The following is a 6,000-nucleotide window of genomic DNA, read 5'->3' on the forward strand; positions in this document are numbered from 1 at the left end:
CTAAAATAACCTAAATTTCCATTCTGGTCCTATTTCTGAGATCATTTAAAAGAGTATTTCTGCTGTGATTTGCTTAGTGTTCTCATCATAAAAACCAGGGCATTACCTGTCCCTTGTGCAGCTTTGACTGAAGGTATGTGTGAAATGCTTATGCTCAGAAGCTGTCTTCTGCAAATCACATGTAGCAGGATACTGGGATCTCACAAGCCCTGTTGCTAAAAATGTTCCTTCTTCCATCAGCCTCTCACTCCTTAAACTCCTTCCATGAATATTAATTATCAGGGAAAACCAAAATCAACATCTGTCTCCTACAAGTCCTTACCAGAACACTATTGTGTTAATCAGGAAGAAGTAACAAGTAAACATATTATCTATCAGTGAGAAATTTCTTTTGATGGTAGCAGTATCAGGATAAAAGAGGTTAGTATGAAGGGCTCACAGGGCAAAAGGCCAGTAAGTAGGACATTGCACAGGTCTAGAACACTTAGGTGAAGGAGGATGAGGATGACTAAATTACTAAATGGTAAATCCAAGAGAAGGGTCGTGAGGGAATTTCAGTCTGGCACAGCATGTCCAAGGTCTATATGCTGGGGCTGGAAGTTACTTTCCTTCAAGTCAGATCAACGCTGGCTCCAGTGTGCAATACGCCAGGGTACTCCTTGAAGGCAAGGATGATAAGGTTGTGTCTTACATACTTTGGGCATGTTGCTAGGAGAGGCTATTCCTTGTAGAGTGACATCATGCTTGGGAAGGAGGAGAATGGGAATGGTGAAACTTCAATACACTTCTTTTGGGCATAAGAACAGAAGGCAAGGTCAGTGAAAGAGAGGAAGACTTTCAATCAGATGGACTGACTCAGTAAGTACTACAAGGGGCTCTGGTGTGTCAGAAATTTTGAGGATAGCAAAGGATAGGATAGGGTTCAGATCTGTGTTGCTATGAGTCACCACCACCACCACAACTAAACAAAAGACCAGTGGTTTGAGCTTACAAGTTGCTCCAAGGGACAAAGATGGACACTGTCCACTCAAATAAAGATTTACAATGTCAAAAACTTAATGAATGGTTGCTGTGCCTCCAAGACAGTGGGTTGGGTTGGGTATTTTATTCTAATTTTGTTTTATGTCTCCTTACTTGGAAAGACTCTCCAGCTGCTAAGATGTAAGTGCACCTATTAAGAGAAAGTGTAGTGGAGCAGTTTAGAACTGTTGCTGCTGCTATAGCCCATGGAGCATGGAGTTGGAACCCACGCAGGGCTAACAATCCAGCAGGTTTCAAGGGCTCCTAAGTTGCACAGGAGAAGACTATCAATCTTTCTCCCTCAGAGCACCTGGTGAATGTGAATCACCTGCCTTTAGCTGGGAGTGCAACTCCTTACCACTAACTACCAGACAGCTCTAGAAAGCACACAAATTTCAGTTTGAAACCTGTCTCTATCATTTTCAATCTGTTAGGTATTACGCAAGTGACTCTATGTTCTCAAGCCACATATTTATCAGCTAAAAAATTGCATGGTAAACAACAAGTTTGTATAGGTAAAGAGTTTAACACTGATACAGTCGCTAAAATTAGCCATCTTTAACATTCCTCTTTTACTTATGCTGGATCCAAAATGCAACTCAAACTCAACTCACTGCCCTTGAATTGATTCTGACTCATCATTGACTCATCATGGAGTTTCAGAAGCTGTAAATCGCATGGGAGATAATTGTTCATCTTTCTTCCAAGGGGAAAGTAGATCTGAACTGATGGACTGAACGGATTGAAACCAGTGAATTGGAATCACCAGAGAGATAGGCTCTTTGATTTAGCAGTAACAGCTTCCTATAGACCAGACTACTGAGGCCCCAGAGTCCAACTAATAAGTTATCTCATGGAACACTCGTGGTGCACCAGTTAAGAGCACAGCTGTCAATCAAAAGGTCAGCTGTTTCAAAATCACAAGAATGACTTTTCAAAGCACCAGCTGATCTGCAAGAGAAAGAAGGGGCAACCCAATGGAGCAACTCTCCTCTCTTCTGCAGTGGACTCTTCGGCAATTATTTAGGAGTTTTGTTTGCTTTGTTTTTACCAGTTTCCTTCATAGAAGTTTCTCAGCTCAAAATTAGGTCAAACCTCTTGATTTGACCTAACACCTACTGTCCCAAGATCAAAAGAGATCTGAACTGTACTGGAAAAGCAAAATGCAACACATTTTCTGGGCCAACCATCCCAAGGCATTCCTGTCCCAGAGAAAGGAAAGTTTCCAAATGATCCAAATGACATCTTTAAGAACCAAGGGATTAGTGGCAGGAATAGTTCAAATGTCTTTGAAATACAGTCTATTATTATTAGAGTGACAGAACAATATTCATTCTAGTCTTTGCTTAAGCTAATTAAAAAAAAATTATGTGCAGTCCCAAGAGTACACAATGGTTATAATTAGGCAACCAAAAAAAGGGGGGGGGGATTTTAAGTGTGTTTGAAAAAGGGAAAGATGATTTAGACCTTCAAAGGGGGAAACAGGTAGTTCTTAAAAGCATTCATACATGCTTATACACATAAACACACAACACACTCACGTGAGGAGGAAACTATCCATACCTGTGGTTTATATGGCAGACATTAAAAATACATATAAAACATGATCACCATGACCCAAGACGCAGACTGCCGTTTTCACCAGAAATCATTTGATACCTACTGGACATTTCCAAGGGGTCTGAAAATGAGAACTGCAATAAGTTGGATGTTTTCTTTTTAAACGTGGCTCATCATATTATACACTTGATACTTGTGCTGCGAGCTCAGATCTTCCTTTTCCCTAGAATAATTTTCGTCTAAGCATTCCTTAGACACTTACATCATTCTTAATGGAGCTGGTGCATTATACTCTCTGTGGACACATGGAAATGTAGCTAATTGGGCTGACTTGATTACAATGGTTGGTGAATACTCCCATTTCCTTCCACTGCAATAAATGCTGACGATATTTTTGTCATATTATGTAAATATTTAAGATTGCCATCATTTTCTAAGGCCGTGTTTACAGGCAAATGCGCTCTTACTCTTACCAATCTGCCTGCCGAACCTAATTCATATACTTTCAAAACAAGTTTATATTCTTGTTAGTATAAAAACTGGAAGTCTGAGTAAAGTTTAAAATGGACCCTGTGGCATGACCAGCCATCAGTGAAGCCCTCCTGGAAATGTAGCAGAACACTGTTGTTGTTATTGTCGTGTATCATTGAGTTGTGCTGACCCTTCAGCAGGTTTTCAGAGGCAGTTACAGTTTTGTAAAAAAGCATCCCGTTTAGCCATCCTGAAATCTGGCGGCATAATTCTTAGTGGGAGGCACCATTAACCCAAAGACTGCTTCTCTCATCTCCTGGTTCAAGTCCACTGGTGGCTCAGCTGCGGAATTTCGGACAATCAGTCTCCCTCCTCTCAGGAAAACGCAACAGAGGGTCTTTGGGAATTCAAACAAACTCAAGGTCGTAAGTGGTCATGAGTTCTCAACCCCAATAAGCCCATTAAATGACTCAGCGTTTTAGAAAGAAAACATGTGAAGGAGGCCCAATGAATCTCCAAATCCAAGTATACGAAAATAGGAAAAAAACCTCAAGCTTTCACTTCGAAAACATTTTGTTTACTGTAAACGATTACAGCAGGCTTATTAAACATTTTTTTAAAACTTTCCTTTCGTGATCAAAATAAAATGTCTTGTCAATCATAAATACTACTGTGGCTTTCGGGGCTAAAGACGAGTCATTCCAACGGTTGCAATGCTCATCTATTACACCTGCCAAACAGTTTCCAATCCGAGCCAGTTTGCTGGAAATAAACGCCACGCGTGCATCTGAAAGTATGAAACTCGGCTCTGCATGGGACAAAAGTTTATTCAGTCTCGGAGAAAATCGGGAACAGAGAGGAAGTAGGAAGGAACTCCAGCTACTGCTGCTGCTACCAACACAAAGGTGCCCTGGACTGCGACTGCGCATGGCCCAGGATTAGGATGCATACTCCTACCCCTAAAGTAGGAACTATTGGGGTAGGTGTGGAGGAAGGGCGAAGGGAAAAGGGGGCATGTGTACAGTCGTCTCCTCGGAGTAAAGAGTAAAGCTGCTCTCAGAGGGGACTAGAGGGCTGCTTCTCAGAGCCCAGAGCCTCCTGGTCCCAGGTCCCTCGTGCAATCTCCCCGCTGCTGGGAAGCGCAGCCCCGACAGAGAAATCTGAAATTTCAAAAATGCGATAAAGCCCGAGCCCGGCAACCTTGGGAGGCGAGCAGCTGCCGGGTGACCGCGCTGAAGCGGCTTCTCAAGGAGGTGGGCAGATTGATTCCAGCTGCTGCGCGCAGGGCAGGGCAGCGGCCGCGGAATGCGCAGCCCGGCCGGGGAGACGCGGCGGCGGCTTCCCCACCCAGGGCAAAGCCAAATATTAGCTCTGTTTGCAGTCTTGGCAGGAGAGAAAGAAGAATGCCTTTGTTCCATCCGATGGGGGCTTTCAGTGCAGGCTGGGCCTGGTAGTGCCATGTGGACACTGTCACTTCGTAAGTGGCGTGTCACTCAAGAAACCGAAAAGTGGTCCCCGGAGACTTCAGTTCCGAAAAGGCCCGCAGTTCCTACAGCGAGCCTTCACTGCCGGATGACTGTATTTCTCCCCCTCACTACCAGCTCCAGGCCCTCCTCTAATAGTTCTTAACCCCTGAGCAGCCTCCTGTGCCCTGCAGCCCCATAATCCACATACACGAAGGAGTCTGTCCAGAAGAGCAGGGGGTGGGTGAATGGAGTCCTGAACCGGCATCGGTGGGTGACAGGTCAGGAGAACACGCTTTTCAGAAGCAGTGGCCACAAAGCTGGAGCGCTAAGAGGGAGTAGCTAGTTTAGGGGTCTCCCGAGGGCCTAAAACTCAGACACCAAGTGATCTAAGGCGAGCAAAGGGGCAGAAGGGAGGCGGGCATGAAGGCATGCCTAATGGAATATTCAATATCCTGCGAAATGCACTTCCAGCGACTAAAAGCCAGTAATGGGCTCTGGAGTCTGCACTTCCTCTCCCTAATGTCCAGAGGCGCTTTAATGCTGGAGCCAATCGATCAGCTTTCTCCGGTGCAGGAGGCGAGCAGAGTGCAAAAGCTTCCTACTCGGGTCCAAAATCCGCCCAGCCTCCCCTGCACGCCCCGAACGAGCGCCACGCAACCTCGAACCCGCAGACGAGGCTCTTCCAATGCCCGGGAGGGGCCCCCGCGGCGTCCGGAACCACCGCCGCCCGCTGCACCCCGACTTTTCCTAAGAGGGATTCGGAAGGAAGAGAACCAGACAAGCTCTACCATACGCTGAACCTGTTCAGGTGCAAGGTCACCGAGCTGCCGCCCAGCCCCAGGGCTGCAGCCCATGCGTGACTTTTCTGGGAGGGGCACAACTTTTAGAAGGTGGGGAAAGATTCGACGGCTAGCTTAGGAGTTTGTGTTTGGAAGTGGTTTTGGAACTGGAGGGGAGCTTTTTATGGTGTCCTGCTGACATCACAGCTGCCTTGTAAGTGACCCCGGGGAGTGAAACCTCCCCCTCGGAGTCCCTGGGCCAGATCCGGACGTCGCTGTCGCGCCCCAGTACCGCCCCCGCGCCCTGCACTCGGAGCCGGGGCTGCCGGCGAGTTCAGTCGCTAGGCTAAAGGCAGCCCTCACCAGTCTCCCACAGCCCCACTGAGCATGCCCCGTGGCCTGGGCCCTGAGGGGGCGCCTGAGGGAAGCTCTCCCAGGCCCAGAGTGGGCCAGTTGGGTCCCTGCAAGGGCGCCCCCCGCAGGGCGTGCGACGGCGCGACTCAGGCGGGGCGCGCGGGGGCCAAGTCCGCGGACGCGAGCAAACTTTCCGTGGCCCTCCTCCCTCCCCCACACGGCCGGGGCGCGTCTCCCCGAGGAGCTCGCCTTTCCCAGCCGGAGAGAGACCAGCGCAGCACGTGATGGGCAGAAATAAAAATAAACACTTCCCATTCCCGGCCCGGGCCGCCGGGGCCACCCCCACGCCC

At 47.7% G+C, this 6,000-nt stretch overlaps 1 protein-coding gene across 1 annotated transcript in view; it reads right to left on the reverse strand.

Moving 5' to 3' along the window:
- The window catches only part of PRKG1 (protein kinase, cGMP-dependent, type I), a 1,522,098-nt gene that overhangs the window by 1,515,631 nt on the left and 467 nt on the right, over positions 1–6,000 (reverse strand). The gene's annotated exons all lie outside the window — the stretch shown is intronic.

The sequence above is a fragment of the Elephantulus edwardii genome, unplaced genomic scaffold (genome assembly GCF_000299155.1).
Source record: "Elephantulus edwardii isolate Elephantulus edwardi_28Jun2011 unplaced genomic scaffold, EleEdw1.0 scaffold00007, whole genome shotgun sequence".
In the NCBI taxonomy this organism is placed as follows: Eukaryota; Metazoa; Chordata; class Mammalia; order Macroscelidea; family Macroscelididae; genus Elephantulus; species Elephantulus edwardii.